The following is an 18,162-nucleotide window of genomic DNA, read 5'->3' as shown; positions in this document are numbered from 1 at the left end:
TAAGATATGAACATTAATTTACCCACTTGATCAGTTTGAATAATCAATTACCCAACCCGAATAATTAAGTAAATGATCGTAAAAGATGTCGTATAAACGTCACTAAATAGGACATGCATAATCATTTAATAATTATTAGATTAACTAATTTGAAGATAGGTTCGACAGATTCTAATAAGTTGTCATTCGATTAGACAATACCCCCCATCTATTAATAGTACATAGTCCAATATCCACAAGTGTCGGTCTTTTGTCCAAACCCTAATTATGGTACAAAATCCAATAACCCCGTCTTAATATTTAGCCCAACATCACGATTACTTCGGCTCAAATAAGCATAATAATAACTTAGTTACGAGACATTAATTTAAAAAGGAAGAATATAGCTTACAGTGATTATTTATCGTGTAGCGTTACACGGATAGAGTTCTGACTTTAAAACCTTTAAAACATTTCTTACAATAACCCAACTAAACCATAACTTTATTATTAAAATTAACTTAAATTAAAATTATAATATAAATATATATTTATGTTTACAGAAGAAGGAAATGAAAAGAGTGTGAAGGTGTCCCTAATTCGAGCAGAAATCGTGGCTTATATAGAACTTTTCCAGATACCGTAGCCCATGCGATCGCATGGGCTTGAAAGGTTAATACCATGCGATCGCATGGCTTGCTATCCCAGCTCATATTGCTTTGTCTTCTTATTTGTCAACATAATATTTAAATATATATATTATATATAATTTTATATAATTATATATATATTATATTATATTCTTGTGCATAGTTGACTTGTAATTTTAGCTCGGTCGACTTGCGCGTTGATACTCAGTTTATGTCTCGGTTCTAGATTTTCGAACGTCTTTTCATACGCTTTAATATATTGTACTTTATGTTTCGCAACTTGTAATTTGCACAAAAAATTATTTTCCTTAACTCCCAAAATCAGCGCAAGTCTTTAACTCACTTTTAGTGGCACTTTTGAGTGCACTATGGCTTTAGTATTCAGGCTTTAGTGGCACTTTTTCTTCAATTCTTTAATCTTCGTGCTTCGTCTTCTCATTTATTTATTTAAACGATTACAACTTAAAAATAGAATAATTATAACTAAAAACTTTACATATTGGGATGATATTGCAACTAAATATATGTTCGTTTGGAGCAATATCACTATTAAAATTATGGAAATGGTTGATTATGATAAACTAATGAACTCACCAACCTTTTGGTTGACACTTTTAAGCATGTTTATTCTAAGGTATGAAAGAAATCTTCCGCTGTGCATTTGCTCATTTTTAAAGATATTACATGGAGTCGTTCATGGCATATTTAGGTCAGAACCTCGCGATGGGACCATATGTTGAAGACTTCGTCCAGGTGGATTAGGACGGGTCACTACAGCCAAGGGACCAAAGATTTGACTAGATCAACTAGTCAAACCTTATCCTCCTCCACTCATTCATTCACCTCCTTCTTCCTTTTTGATACTTTCATTTCCTCTCAACTCACTCAACAAAGATTCATCATCTATTCAAAACCTAGCAAGCATCAACTCAAACAAATTACATATTTGGAATCCTTGCATCTTCCCCTTCAATTCCATACCAATTTTATCTCTTTTGGGTAACTTTTTAAAAACTCTAAATTCCTTGTTCTTGATGTTTTTGACTTATAAAAGTGTTAGTTAGTGTCTATGGCTCGAGTCTAACATGAATATATGATTTGTGTGTTCGATCTTGTTGTTTTGGTGTAACTAGCTTGAACTTGAAAAGTGACTTGTTTGATCTTGAGATTTGGGTGTTTAAATGTTGTTAGATATTAAAAGTTCATGTATTAAATGTGTTACTAGCATCACTAGCTTCATTTTGATGTGTAGGTTGACTAAGAAAACTTCACTAACATGATTATTGATTTTGTGATTTTGGTTAGGGTTTGATAGACTTAAATATGAACTTTTGATGCATTGAATGCTATGAAATGTTGTTGGTAAGTGTTTAGTTGCAATGTATGTTTAAATACCTTCGAAACGGCATATCATACATGTAAATTGGTTGCCCGAATCATGAAACGCATTTAATGAACTTGGAGTAATTATGTTGAGCATAAATGTTGGAATTTGGTGTAATAAATGTTAGATTTATTTGATGATATGTGTTTAGTTGTTTTCCTCGTCAAAATAACTTTCCAACGACATAAGATACATGTTTTGTTTGTTTCCGGATCATAAATTGTGATTGTTTGAAGTTTGGTTCGTGCACTTGTGAAATTTCAGTAAAACATAAATCTGTACATTTTTGGACGCCGTCCCAGTCCTTGGACGCCGTCCATTCCTTCACTGCTGGACGCCGTCCAGCCTTTTTGGACGCCGTCCAAATGAACTACAGATTTCTGCTCAACTTGGTCGTTTACCGTTTAATTCTAACTATGCTACGCACCTCCGATTAACATGTAACTTGTTTTAACATGCTCATATATGATTATAAAACTCAGAAAAATTGTCCGAGACCCGACCCGAATGTGTTGACGTTGTCGTTGACTTTGACTTGACCAAAGTTGACTTTTATTCAAACTTAACCGAATACTTATGCAATCATTCTAACGTGCTTTTATACTTGTATCTTGCATGAAACTTGACAAATTGACTCACATGCTATATTAATTGAGTCGTAACGAATCATAGGACTAATTGAACAACTTTGACCGACCGTGTTTACCGATATTGATACAACCTATTTGTTTAGGTCAAGACTAGCATTCGTTCTTGCACGCATTTACTTGTGAAGTACATTTATATTCGTGCACTCAAGGTGAGATCATAGTCCCACTTTTACTCTTTTATACTTATACTTGGGATGAGAAAACATAAACGTTTCGTTTTACTAAGTGAACACAAGTAAAAAAACAAACATTCTACGTACGAGTTAGAACAAAAATCCTCAAGTCCAATTATCATTAGTTACACTTGTAGGGTGTAAGCGAGAACTTATGTTGTGTGGCCATACGGGTTTGACGAACCCTCATTCAGATGAATGAAACGTATTTTCGGGATATAGTGTAGGTTCTAACACTATGATACAGAGGTACTATTCAGTTAAGCCTTGGTAATTGGGTGCTCGTGATACAAACAACAACTTTTGGAATGTAAATGATTTGAATAATCACTTTATACTAAATCTTGTGGTTCAATACAATATACTTACTAAACCTATGATTTCACCAACGTTTTCGTTGACAGATTTTCTATGTTTTTCTCAGGTCCTTGAATGCTAAGTGATACATGCTTCCGTACTCTATTTTGATACTTGCTTGGATGTCGAGTATACATGCATACATGGAGCGTCTTTTGACTTTACTTTAAATTGTGTCGCATAGGTTTCATTTGTACTTAAAACGTTGTAATATGTTTAGTCGTTGAACTACTTTGTAAACTTTGAAACATTTTTACATTTGAAATGAATGCGACATATTTGGTCAAATGTTGTTTTAAAGACTTATGACCACGTAACGGGACTTAAGTAGACGGCGCCGTCAATGACGATTTTGTCGGGTCGCTACAGATGGTATCAGAGCATTGGTTGTAGGGATTTAGAGTTCATTGGTGTCAACCCCGAGTCATAGGGTGCATTAGTGAGTCTAGACTACAACCGGCATATAGACTTGAAATAGGACTTGCTTGACTACTTGTACATTTATACTTGAACTCTTCTATTCGTATCTAACTCCTAGTTCATCTTAATCTCACGTTGTTTAATTTGATTGACACGCCATCTTGACCTTATGAGGTAATGTCGAATGCACATATGAATTAGGGTAATATAATTGCTGGGATTATATTACGGTGACTCATATGGACGTTCTGACATTATAACATAAAGAATTGAGGGCGGGTCAAGGAAAATTTTCTCTCTATCTTTATTCCATATCACGATTAGTATTATTGAGAATACTAATCAACGATATTCTTGTGTCTTGAAGGAACAATGCCTCCCCACCGAGGTCTACGCCATGAAACTCCCAAACAAGCTCTTCAACGAATGATAGCCACCGCCGTAGATGCAGCCATGGCCGGCCACTCCTCCAACAACAATAACAACAACAACAACAACAACCACCACCACCACAACAACAATAACCATGGAGCCGGTAATTCAAACGAGGGGTGCTCCTACAAGAACTTAATGGGGTGCAAACCTCACACTTTCGATGGAACCGGGGGACCGGTTGCTCTCACACGATGGTTCGAACAAACGGAAGCCGTTTTTAGCATAAGCGGTTGCCGGGACCAAGACAAAGTCAAGTACTCCACTCACACTTTCGCCGGTATCGCCCTCACATGGTGGAATATGTATGTACAATCGGCGGGTACCGATGAAGCCCACGCTCTCTCTTGGGCCGAGTTAAGGGAAAATATGATCATTGAATACTTCCCACGTGAATAGACTCGAAGACTCGAAAAAGAGCTAAGAAGTTTAAAAGCGGTCGGAAATGACCTCAAGGCTTATAATCAACGGTTTGCCGAGCTAGCCTTAATGTGTCCAAACCTCGTGAATCCCGAGTCCCTACGAGTTGAACTTTACATGGATGGCCTCCCTAAGAGCATCAAATACGGGGTAATGTCATCCAAACCCGCTAACCTACAAGTGGCTTTAAAGATGGTCCGTTAATTGATAGAGACGGTGGATGAAATTGAAGTGCCGACACCTAAGGCCGAGGATAAATTGGGTGGCAACAAAAGAAATTGGGAAGCCCCCCAATCAAGCAACTACAACAACAATAACTTCGCCAAGAAGCCTTTCACCTCCGACGGCAAGAAAGGGTATGCCGGATACCTACCTTATTGTAACAAGTGCCACAAACATCATCTTGGTGAGTGAGGCAAACCATCTTGCATCAAGTGTCAAAGAAGTGGTCATGTGGCCCACAATTGTAGAAACACCGCTCCCGTCGCTCAAAAGGGGCCCAATGCACCAAAACCGAGTGTTTGTTATGAATGTGGCCAACCGGGTCATTTTAAGAATGCATGTCCAAAGAAGAAAGCTAACCCCAATGCACGCGACCGAGCTTTCAACATTAACACTGAGAATGCCCGAGATGACAATGAATTAGTCACGGGTACGTTTCTTCTCAACAACTCATATGTCTCTTGCTTATTCGATTCGGGTGCCGATAAGAGTTTTGTATCCAAGACCTTGACTCATTCTTTTTGCACTTCACCACTCCCACTAGATACTACTTACACCATTGAAGTGGCCAACGGGAAACTATTAAGTGTCGAAAAATTTTATCGGGGGTGTACGTTAAACTTAATGGGTAAAGAGTTTGAAATTGACTTGATACCTATAAAACTAGAGATTTTCGATGTAATAATTGGTATGGATTGGTTAGCCAAAACGAAATCTCACATCCTTTGTGATCTTAAAGCAATTCAAATTCCTATCGAGAATGGTGAACCCTTGATTGTCTATGGCGATAAGAGTTACACCGGACTCAACCTTGTCTCGTGCCTTAAAGTTGAAAAATTACTTCGTAAAGGTTGTTTCGCGATCTTAGCCTACGTTAAGAAAGTCAAGACCGAGGAGAAGCATATCGATGATGCGCCAATTGTTAGTGACTTTTCTGATGTATTCCCCGACAAATTGTCGGGTCTTCCACCTCATCGACCGGTCGAATTCCAAATCGATCTTATTCCGGGAGCCGCACCCGTAGCATGTGCACCGTATAGACTTGCTCCATCCGAAATGCAAGAATTGCAAAGTCAAATTCAAGAACTACTTGACCGTGGTTTTATCCAAACTAGCCATTCACCATGGGGCGCTCCGATTTTATTCGTCAAAAAGAAAGATGGATCCCTACGAATGTGCATCGATTATCGTGAACTAAATAAATTGACGGTTAAGAACCGATATCCTCTTCCACGCATCAAAGACCTCTTTGATCAACTACAAGGATCTTGTGTACATTCAAAAATCGATCTCCGCTCGGGTTATCATCAACTAAGGGTTAAGGGTGAAGATGTCTCCAAAACCACTTTTCGGACTCGCTATGGTAGTTACGAATTCCTTGTAATGCCATTTGGTCTAACTAATGCACCAGAGGTATTCATGGACCTTATAAACCGCGTGTGCAAACCGTATCTCGACAAATTTGTTATTGTATCATAGATGATATCTTGGTCTATTCCAAAAGCGAAGAAGAACACGAACAACACCTTCGTCAATTCTCCAAGTGTGAATTTTGGTTGAAGGAAGTTCAATTTATTGGTCATGTTGCAAGCGATCAAGGTATTAAGGTCGATCCCGTGAAAATCGAAGCCATTAGTAAATAGAAAACCCCTACTACTCCTACTCACATTCGTCAATTCTTAGGCCTCGCCAGGTATTACCGTAGATTCATCGAAAATTTCCCTTTGGTTGCTCGTCCTTTAACCTCGTTAACTTACAAGGGAAAGAAATTCATTTGGGCAACCGAACAAGAGTCCGCGTTTCAAATCTAGAAGAAAAAGTTAACCACCGCCCCTATCTTATCTCTCCCCAAGGGCAATGATGATTTTGTTGTATATTGCGATGCCTCGAAACATGGTTTTGAGTGTGTACTGATGCAACGAAAGAAGGTTATCGCTTATAACTCCCGACAATTGAATATTCATGAACGGAACTACACAACACATGATATCGAACTCGGAGCCATTATCTTTGCACTAAAAATGTGGAGACACTATCTTTATGGAACCAAAAGTACCATCTTCACCAAATTAATTATATTAGCACTCGAAGAAGAAGATGAATTCACTCTAGACTGTTGCTCTTGACTTAACGCTCTGAATAACTCTCTTTCAGGTTCGTCAAACAGTTGAAGAATCGGAGAATTAGAAGAACACGTATGTAGCATGCACTACCTGTTATCTGCGAAATCACAACTAACAACTGATTAAACGCACCGATTCAACTGAGAATAAATGAAAAGTAATAATAAACTATAATTAAAACTAAACTAAGAACAATTAGATAATAATCTTAATTTTCGACACAACTGTCCCCGGCAGCGGCGCTAAAAACTTGATGTGTGAAATCTAGTATATAATTTATCTTGAAAAATGCCGGTTTAAAGATTACTACACACTAACGGGCAGTGTACCCGATCGTGCAATAGTATAAAGTTAGTAATTCCAAAATCGTTCCAAGGATAGTTTAACGTCAGAATTAAGATTGAAACTAATGAAAATAAACTAAGTTAATCTATGAAAATTGAAAGTGCGAGATAATTTGTTTTGTGGCTATTTAATGATTAGCCAAATCAAGGATAGATAAAAAGTAAAAGACAATATTTTTGGTATTTTTAAGTTTAAGCTTTAAAGCAAACTTACAAATAAAAATAAGATAGTTGTAATCAAATAGAAGAACGAATGCTTGTCTAGACCTTTTACACCTAGCATTGGATGCATTTAGATTAAGCCCCAGTTATTATCTAACTAATGTGAATTATCTAGTCGGTTCACCTGGAATTCCCCAGTGCAAACACTTCAATTAAGATTACACGACACGTAATTCCCCGTAGCCTAAGACCTCCTAAATGTGACTAAATATCTCAGCTGAGATGAAGACTCGAATCACAATTACACCAACTCTCGTTGCGTATAATTCACCCCTATTTCATCTAGACTTTTGAATCCAATTTACTCTCGTCTCCGAGTAAGCAAACAATCAATTAAGACAAACCAATTGTAAATTTATGTATTAAATTAATGAACTCTCGTCCTATCAAACAAATACACAACCAATTGAATCGAAAAGTCTAGCTTAAATAAGAATCGTCCTTTAATTCAAACATCAAATCATCATTAATTAAAAGAATATCTGATAAGTAGCATCCAATACAAAGGTTTATAAGTCTAGACAAACATTAAATAACTTAGCCAATAACCATGGCAACAATAGAAATCAAAGTAACAATTAATAAAGAAAACATTGTTTGATAAGTAGAATCAACCTAACACGATGAATCTTTATTAGTGCTTGAATTAATCCTTGATAGCGGAATGATTAGAGCGTTAGAGTAACCTTGGAATTCCCCAAAAGTGCCCAAAAATGGCGCTAAGAGCTCCCAAAATCGGCTGTGAAAAAGATTACCCTTAATATAAAAAACTGCACCCTTTTTATACCCTTTAAAATATGGCCGACTCAATCCGCGCGGTCACTTCTGTATAAAATATGCTGTTCGAAAATCAAAAGATCCTGATCTGTTTTGAAGTACAACTGCACGGTGCGCATCCTTAAGCGCGGTACGCACCCCTGTATTCAGCAATTCTCAACCGTTTTTACATATCACAAGTCTTAGTCTCGTCCCAAATCAACCAATAACACAGAAACTGCTGTAAACGCGCCATAAACTCCATAAAACACTCCATTAATCACTTCTCGGCTCTCAAATCATAATCCTCCAAATACTCGCGAATAATAACCAAAAACGTATCCAAATGGACTAAAAATGACGAATATTGCCATAATAAATATATGAGAAATGTGCAATATCAAATCACCCCACACTAGAGTCTTGCTTGTCCTCAAGCAAATTTGACTCGAAAATAATCTTCTACCAAATGATAACGTCTTCATAAGTGTAAGTAGAACCAACGAACATGAACCAAAAGAGATACTAGCGTGGGTACGGTTTTAATAGAACAAATTAACCATGTGGCTTCCACTTGCAATCCCGAAATCTCCAACATCCCTAAATAAAGTATCGGCACAATAATAATAACTCGAACAACGTGCACCAAATATGTAATCCAAATAAATGTAGAGAATCTCGAACCTGATAATGTCTTCAAATATATGAAATGTGATACAAGTGGAAGCCATGAGCTGAGAAGGTAAAACCCTCGAACTAAAGAATCATACGAACCATACGGGCTACCCCTTGATTGGTCAAGCCAATGCCTCCCACAGTACCTAACATCGTAAGATGTCGGTAAGAAAATAATGTGCTTAGGAGGATACACATTACGTCCAGATATCATTGATAATCATGAGGTAATCATCTAATTCGTTAAGTCAATCATAAAGATTGAAGTTCATCAGGCTTAAATGCTGACATCTTACCTTTTCGGAGGCTATCCACTGGGAATCTGATCAATCACAGAATTGTGTATCATGGTGCACTTCCCATTTGACGAGACAGATCTCCCTCATCGAGATAAGTCTGACTACCAGTTTCCCTGTTTGATGTTGAGGCCTGGTAGATTTTCAGTCGATGTTAGCAATGAATTTTCAAGACTTTGCGTCACCCTACAACTGGTCTGGACTATAGCTTCTGAAATAAATCAGCAAGTGTGTCGATTTAGAGACTTTACTCCTCGGGTTATGTAAAGTGGTCGGGTGCAACATTGTCCTTGTTAGGAGAAACAATGAGGATCGCCCTATTAAAGTTTTCGATCTAGCGCATAGCCCGGTTTTGACCACACGATACAATCACCGTTCATACGGTTGACACCCGCCTTGGTGCAAGTGACCTACGATTGAATTCTTAAAGAATTCGTAGGATTTCACATTCAATGGTAATGAACGTGGTTGGAATTAATTCCAAGTTGCCTACTTCCTACATGACAAGCTTTTCTGCTTGTTTTAAGAAAGGTAGGAAGTAGATACTACCCTTCCGATAAATCCCGAAAACCTTTGGGTGCCATAGCTTTTGGCTATGGGTTGTGTTATCTAAGCAAACACAAGCACGTAGCTATTGTTCCTAAAAAGTACAACACTGGTGAAGCGCAAGGCTCCTCTTCCCACAGTATCACACCATTAGATGATGTAATAATAAAATGGTATAGTTTCGGAAGTCTGCTATACAAAGTAACCAAAAGTTTTTGATCTGGCACGTGATTCGGTCACAATCACGCTATGCAATCACCGCTCTCTCATGGTTTACACCCGTTTTGGTACAGGTGACCTACTATTGAGTTTTCCGAACTCGTAGGATTTCATGTCCAAGAAAATGAACATGTGGAACAATTTTGGCTTCTTTTAAATAACGAAATATGCCATAAAATACCAAGCCAAATCAAAACCAATTTTCATAACAAAGGTTTTGGCCGAATTTTCAATTGTTTTTTTTTTTCTTTTTTAAACTAACTTTTCTATTTTTTTATTTTACCCCTAATTTTTCTTTTTTTTTTTACCACCAAAACCCATGAAACGTCAAGTCTTTTTAGATCAAAACTAATATGATGATGATTCCATTAACAACCAACCCGAGAGATTTTACATCCCCACCCCACACTTGAGATCAAGTAATGTCACCATCACTTGAGATCAAAATTAGATTAAAATCGAAAGGGTTATGTGAGAAAGAAAATACAAAAACTTATCAAGCTTAATCACTGATCGCGGAATGCCAATGACAGATGGCGCTGAACTGACTGCCAGCATAAGAACATCGTCCATTCCCGATCATCACACCAATATCATCAATCATGTAGTTTTGCTGAACTTAATGCCAGACTTGAAAAAATCGTTTCACCAACAAACCTAAGAAAAGAAAAACAAAAGAACTACATAAATGGGACAAGGTGACACCACCAGATGCCGAAATGCCATGTCCCCGAATAAATTTACAGTACATAATTAAAGTAAATAGTTATCAAAGTACAGAACCAAATAAAATGTTTGCAAACAAATACAACATGATCAACAGGCACGCAGGCCCTCAACCCTGGTAATCATCAAATGACCATCCATAGGTTCCCGAACCGCTCCTGTTCGGATGCCTGCCTGGATACTCCTGCTGGAAGCTCAACTGTGCGTCCCTCATAGCCTCTGTCTCTCTATAACGCGGCGGATGCTCAGGACTATTCTGATCATAATAATAAACCGACTCCTGACTCGCCGTACCATAATACTGCTCTGGGTTAGAAAAATACAAACGCGAATTATGGCGCTGCCAATCGACATCATATGCAATCATCCCTGTATCATAATGATTAGCTCTTGCGAGCTCCTCTGTTCGCTGCTGACTCTCCCACATCTGAGCATTGTGTCAACTAACCTCTTCATTATGCCTTTCCACCACCTCGGTATGCCTACGAATGTCACGATGAAACTTTGCATTATCAGCTTGATCCATAGTATACTGATACACATGATTCTCTACCTGACCTGCAACATCGTCGTAATCTAAACCCATTCTGTTCACACTGTTTATCAAACTGTCCCAACCTTCCTGACTCGGGTACCAAGAACCTTCAAAATGTGTACTAGCTGATGGACCAGCTCCCATGCTAGGTCCCGCTGAAGAACCACCTACAGCCCTAGCTGCACTCGTACCTGCCGCACCAGAACCCACAGGTTCCCGATACATAACCAATCAATTTTCAAAATCGTGCATCAAAATCTTCCCATTAGTATAGAACATCGAACCAAAAACTGGCATACTCTGATCTGTCGTACGCAATCTACTTAAATCCACATTCAACTTTCTCGCAAACATAGTAATATAATGGCAACTCAAAAGCTTCTTTCTCGGAGCCGTATCGCTTGCACATTTGCTCAAGTAAGTAGTAATAGAACCAGCAATGTCAGTATGCTTCCCCCTCTTGATTTGATCCATATACCACAAATCCTTATTATTCGGTTTCTCATTCCCATTCACCCGCACATTAAAAGTACAAGCCACCAACCTTTGCAACAACCGATCAAATGGTAATTTAATTTTCTCATAACTTACTCTTCCTGCATGAAAAATTTCACCTCCAGTTAATCTACCCAAAAAAGCAACAGTGTTAAAAGGCTCCTGCTTGTAAAATTCAGTCCTAATCAAATAATTCGAAAGTCGGATATTATCCAATTCCGGATACAAATCTAAAGCTCGAGAAATTTGGGACCGACTCATTGCTTGATTTTGACCACCTAAATGAAACAGCATAAAATTACGCTCATTCGGATCCCGGGTATTAGTAACCACTAACGAAGAGAAAAACTCCTTGCATAACAACGGATAAATATCATCATGAAGCGAAAACACCCTCTCCCACGGGCGGAGAATCGTTTATTATAAGACAACATTAGCATAGAATCAAACTCTCGAAGAACTTGAGCTTCCTCAAGAAAGCTCCAATCAAAATACCAAGTGAGACCAATAACCCGATCATTTATCCTCGCAAACTCAGTCGGATATTCATTCTTGACGTACTCAATCCAATCCCTCGGATCCTCTTTCGGTGCTTGTGCTTCTGCTGAAGCACTTGGTGCAGTTCTAGTACACTTTGCTTGACTCTGCATTCACAATTTTAACCACAAAACAACCACAAAAACTCAAAAGTTAGTGTTAGCTAAATTTAAACTCGCAAACATCCTCTTTTTACTCATTTTCCTTTCTTAATTAAACATCACATAAGAGCATGTCTCAAAATAACACTATCTTTCATGACAAACACAACCAACTAAATCCACATAATCAATAATATTTCATGTTTCATGAAAAGCTAGCATATCAACAAAATTCGATTTCCAAACAAACTAGGCTTAACCATTCATGAACATAAAATTTTAACCAACTCAAAATCACCTTTGAAATCCCCTACAACACATGAAAAAGTCCTATCATACTCAAACATACCCAAAGTTATCAACTCTATTAGCAATCCAACTCAAAACATCAAAAATCAAGTAGCTTCACACTCGACCTGCCCAAATTACCCCACACTATCATGAACTACCTCCATTAACCATCTCACACACAAAACCCCAAATTAAAACTTCAAATTCGGATTTAATCTCATAGCAAACCCTAGCATCAATAATATGTACTAATCAAATGTAAACATCATACAAACAAAGCATATTAGGCATTACTAACACTAATCATGTGAATCATTAAGCATTAAACGAATTAGGGTTAACCCCACTCTTGAACTTCAATTAATCATCAATTAAAACATAACTAGCACAAATATAGATGAAATTAAGTGTAAGAGTAAGAGAAACGGACCCTATGAGGCATGATTCACAAGTAATTTGAGAGAAAATCACTACTAGATTTGAAAATTGAAGAAACCCTAGCTTTAAGAATCGATCGTATGTGTTTGTGTGTGTTTGAGTGGGTGTAAATTGGTGTAAAATAACCCTAAAAGTCCTTAAAACCGACTGGACCCGTTTAATTTCGGGTTAAAATAAATTAGGTTCGGGTTATTTTAAAAACAGCAATCGGGCCTGATAGCAGAAACGCGCGGCGCGCAGAAAGAGCGCGGTGTGCGTTTGTACGTGGAAAAAACTGCGCGGTGCGCGTACACAAGCGCGGTGCGCATTGTAGCTCGAAACCAATTCAGAAATTAACCAAAACGCCCAGTTACTTTCCTTCACATGTGCACGGTGCGCAGGTAAGTGCGCGGTGCGCAGTCGCATAAGTTCGAATTTTCCATTTTTTAACACATAATTCCCTTTTTCAAGCATGAACCAAAACATTCAATTTCCCATGAACCAAAACAATTACTGTTGATCAAATTGCACCTGTTTCAAGCATGAAAAAAAAACAAACTACAAAAATAAAATAAAAACTCTACAACAAAGAAAATAACCAAGACTTTCACGCGTCGTTAGAGGTAAAGATGAGTTTAATCTCATCATCCACCTCTTGCGGTCCATCGACATAGTGTTTGATTCGATGACCGTTCACCTTAAACTCTTCCCCCTTTGAATTAACCAAATCAACCGCCCCATGGGGATAAACCTTACGAACAATAAATTGTCCCGACCACTTAGACTTTAACTTTCCGGGAAACAAACGGAATCGTGAATTGAAAAGAAGCACACGATCCCCTTCCTTAAATTCTTTAGGATCTTTTAGATGACTATCGTGCCACTTCTTTGTCCTCTCCTTACTAATCAACGAATTTTCATAAGCATCGAGCCTTAATTCTTCCAACTCATTTAATTGGCTCAACTGAAGGCGACCCGCCTCCTTAAGATCAAGATTGCTCGTTTTGAGATCCCAAAAAGCTTTGTGTTCTATCTCCACCAGGAGATGACATGCTTTACCATAAAGTAAACGAAAAGGGGTGGTTCCGGTTGGCGTTTTGGACGCCGTTCTAAATGCCCATAAGGCATCATCAAGTTTGAACGACCACTCCTTAGGATTAGAACTAATTATTTTTCAAGAATACTCTTTAAAGCTCGGTTGGTGTTTTTGACTTGCCCATTCGTTTGAGGATGGTATGATGTAGAAACTTTATGGGTCACCCCATATCGTTTCAACACCTTTTCAAGTTGGGCATTACAAAAGTGAGTTCCCCGATCGCTAATTAAAGCTTTTGGGGCACCAAACCGAGAAAAGAGTTGTTTAAGGAACGAAACTACAACTCGTGCATCATTAGTGGGCAAAGCTTGCACTTCGACCCATTTCGAAACATAGTCGATGGCAACAAGAATGTAGAGCTTATTATTAGATTTCGGGAACGGGCCCACGAAATCAATCCCCCAAATATCGAAAACCTCGCAAACTTGAATGACATTTTGAGGCATCTCATCTCGTTGGGTGATTTGGCTCGCCCGTTGACAAGCATCGCACGATTGACATATGCGGTGGGCATCCTTGAAGATAGTAGGCCAATAAAAACCGGCCTCAAAGACTTTTCACCCCGTAACTTGGGGACCATAATGCCCACCCGTCGGTCCATGATGACATTGGACAAGAATGCGCTTGCATTCGTCTCCGGAAACACATCGGCGGATCATTCCATCGGAACACTGCCTAAAAAGATAAAGGTCCTCCCAAAAATAATACTTAAGGTCACTAAAGAATTTCTTACGTTTATGATATGACCAACCTTTTTCTAAGAACCCCCCAACTAAGTAATTGGCAAAATCAACGAACCAGGGGTCTTCACACTCCTCCACTTTCATGAGATATTCATCTGGAAAATCATCATGAATAGTAGTCTCATCGAGAACCTCACGGGAGGGATTCTCAAGACGTGAAAGGTGATTGGCCGCTAAGTTCTCGGCACCCTTTTTATCCCGGATCTCAACATCGAATTCTTGCAAAAGTAAGATCCATCTAAGCAGTCGAGGTTTAGCATCCGGTTTGGCGAAAAGGTACTTTAGAGCAGAATGGTCCGTAAAGACTATAGTATTTGATAAGATTAAGTAGTACCAGAACTTATCAAACGAAAAGATGACCGCAAGGAGCTCCTTTTCAGTGGTAGTATAATTCAATTGCGCTCCTTGCAAGGTCTTGCTTGCATAATAAATGGGTCGGAAATGTTTCTCGACCCTTTGGCCCAAGACAGAGCCAACAGTAAAATCAAATGCATCATACATAAGCTCGAACGGAAGAGACCAATTCGGAGCAATTATGATAGGTGCATTGATGAGTTTCTCCTTGAGAAGTTCAAATGCCTTTTGGCACTCTTCGAAGAAGTTCCAAGGTGTGTCCTTTTCGAGGAGTTTATTCATCGGGTTAGCGATTTTGGAAAAATCCTTGATGAACCGCCGGTAAAAACCGGCGTGCCTGAGAAAACTCCGAACACCCTTAACATCGGTGGGTGGTGGAAGGTTCTTAATAGCCGTTACCATTGCGGGATCCACCTCAATACCGTTCCTAGAAATCTTGTGCCCGAGGACTATACCCCCTTGTACCATGAAATGGCACTTTTCCCATTGAGCACAAGATTAGATTTCTCACACCTAACCAACATCCGCTCTAAATTAAGAAGGCATGAATCGAAAGTGTCACCGAAGACCGAAAAGTCATCCATGAACACCTCCATGCAATCTTCTATCATATCATGGAATATGTCCATCATGCACCTTTGAAAAGTGGCCGGAGCGTTACAAAGGCCAAAAGAGCATGCGACGGTATGAGAATGTGCCATATGGGCACGTAAAAGTGGTTTTTCCTTGGTCCTCGGGCGAGATAGGAATTTGGAAATAGCCCGAAAAACCATCAAGAAAACAATAAAAGCTGTTTTCTGCCAACTTCTCTAGCATTTGATCCATGAAAGGTAACGGGAAGTGGTCTTTGCGTGTGGCGTCGTTCAACTTACGATAGTCAATACAAACACGCCACCCCGTAACAGTCCGAGTGGAAATTAACTCGTTTTTATCATTGGTGGTGACAGTCATACCACCTTTCTTAGGTACATAGTGTACCGGGCTAATCCACGGACTATCAGAAATTGGGTAAATCAAACCTGGATCCAGGAGCTTAATGATCTCTTTCTTCACGACATCTTGCATGTGCGGGTTCAACCTCCTTTGACGTTGCACCACAGGTTTGGAGTTATCCTCCATTAAGATTTTGTGGGTGCAATAGGAGGGACTAATACCCTTGATGTCATGAATTTTCCACGCAATGGCTGGTTTATGGGCCTTTAGCATGGTCATAAGTTCAGTTTTCTGACCTGTAGTAAGAGAAGAAGAAATAATTACCGGGAGCTTAGATTCCTCCTGCAAATAAGCGTATTCCAAATGATCTGGAAGTGGCTTCAATTCTAACTCAGGAGGTTCTTCAATTGAAGTCTTACTCCGGTAATCCACATCATGTTCGAGTTCTTTGAACTCCTCCTCAGTCGGCTCATAGCCGTTTTCCATCAAGGCAGTTAAAATATCCACCTCCTCAACCTGCAACTCCTCATCAATTTCAACTAAGGAGCATTCTCCTGAACCCTGTAACTCTGGGAATTCTTGCAAAAACTCAGACTGGACATCCACAGTGTTAAGAAAATAACATGTATCATCAGTGTAGGCAGGGTATTTTAAAGCATGGTCGATTGAGAATGTTGCACTCAAGTCATCTATCCTAAGGGTCAACTTTTGGCCATAAACATTGATGATACACCTAGCAGTATTCAAAAATGGCCGACCCAAAATAAGTGGAATCCTTTCATCCAATTCCATATCCAAAACCACGAAATCAGCCGGGAAAACCAACGACCCGGTCTTAACTAGCATATTCTCGATAATTCCATGAGGAAATTTAATAGAGCGGTCAGCTAGCTGAATAGCCATACGCGTGAGTTTTAACTCCCCGGGGTCTAGCTATAAATAAATAGAATAAGGCATTAGATTTATGCTAGCCCCCAAATCTGCCAACGCCATCACACAGTTCAAATTACCAAGTAAACAAGGAATGGTAAAACTCTCAGGATCCTCAAGCTTCTAGGGAAGATTGTTCGCAACTACTGCTGAGCATGCGGCATTCAACCTGACTGAAGACACGTTCTTCAGCTTCTTCCTGTTAGTCAGCAAATCCTTCAGAAACCTTGCATACTTGGGCATACCTACAATCACATCAATAAAAGGCATATTTATGTTAACTTTTTTAATCAAGTCCATGAATTTGGACTTTTTCGCCTCAAGCTTCTCCAATCTCTGCTTCCTCGGGAATGGGAGCAGTGGTTGATACACTTTAACTACCGGTTTAGCAGCAACGATTTCCGATACCCTTACAACTTTCTCAATCACCTGTTCTGGCTCCTTTTCCCCCTCCGGTTCACTAACAACAGCCGGTTCACTATCCTTAGCTAACAGAACTCGCAAATCATACTCATCGGGCTTCCGCGGTGAATCATTTGCTAAACCACTTTGGGTGGTGATAGCATTAACGTGCCCATTCTTCGGGTTAGTATCTGTTTTACTCGGTAACTTCCCCGGTTTCCTCTCGTTACTCTGATTAGTAAGTTAACCAATTTGCTACTCCAGATTCTGAATAGCTGCTTGTTGATTGCGAAACATTTGATCATTCTTCTCATTGTTTTGAGTAACAGTAGTAACAAGCTGAGTTTGAGACATCACAAGCTTTTCGATCATAGCTTCAAGGTTAAACTTTTTCTCTTCGGCTTGGGGCTTCTGAAAATATCCGGGAGCTTGCTGTTGATATCCTCCACTAGATCCTGGCTGAAACCTCGAACCTTGATTACCTTGAGGATTATAGGGATTGTTGAAATTCCTATTAAACTGCGCACGTCCCTGAAACTGATTGTTATTCTGTTGACTAATATAAGCGATCTCTTCTTTCTGGTTCATAGTCAAACCTGCATCACAATCTTTTCCTCAATGTAATCCCCCGCAAAACTCACAACCAACCTTAATACCATGCATGTCCTTTTCCAACTTCTCCAAGTGTCTACCAAATTTGTCTAACTTAGCATTAATAGACCCATAATCATCAT

This window comes from Rutidosis leptorrhynchoides, chromosome 10 (genome assembly GCF_046630445.1).
Source record: "Rutidosis leptorrhynchoides isolate AG116_Rl617_1_P2 chromosome 10, CSIRO_AGI_Rlap_v1, whole genome shotgun sequence".
In the NCBI taxonomy this organism is placed as follows: Eukaryota; Viridiplantae; Streptophyta; class Magnoliopsida; order Asterales; family Asteraceae; genus Rutidosis; species Rutidosis leptorrhynchoides.
Note: the sequence above shows the minus strand (reverse complement) of the source record.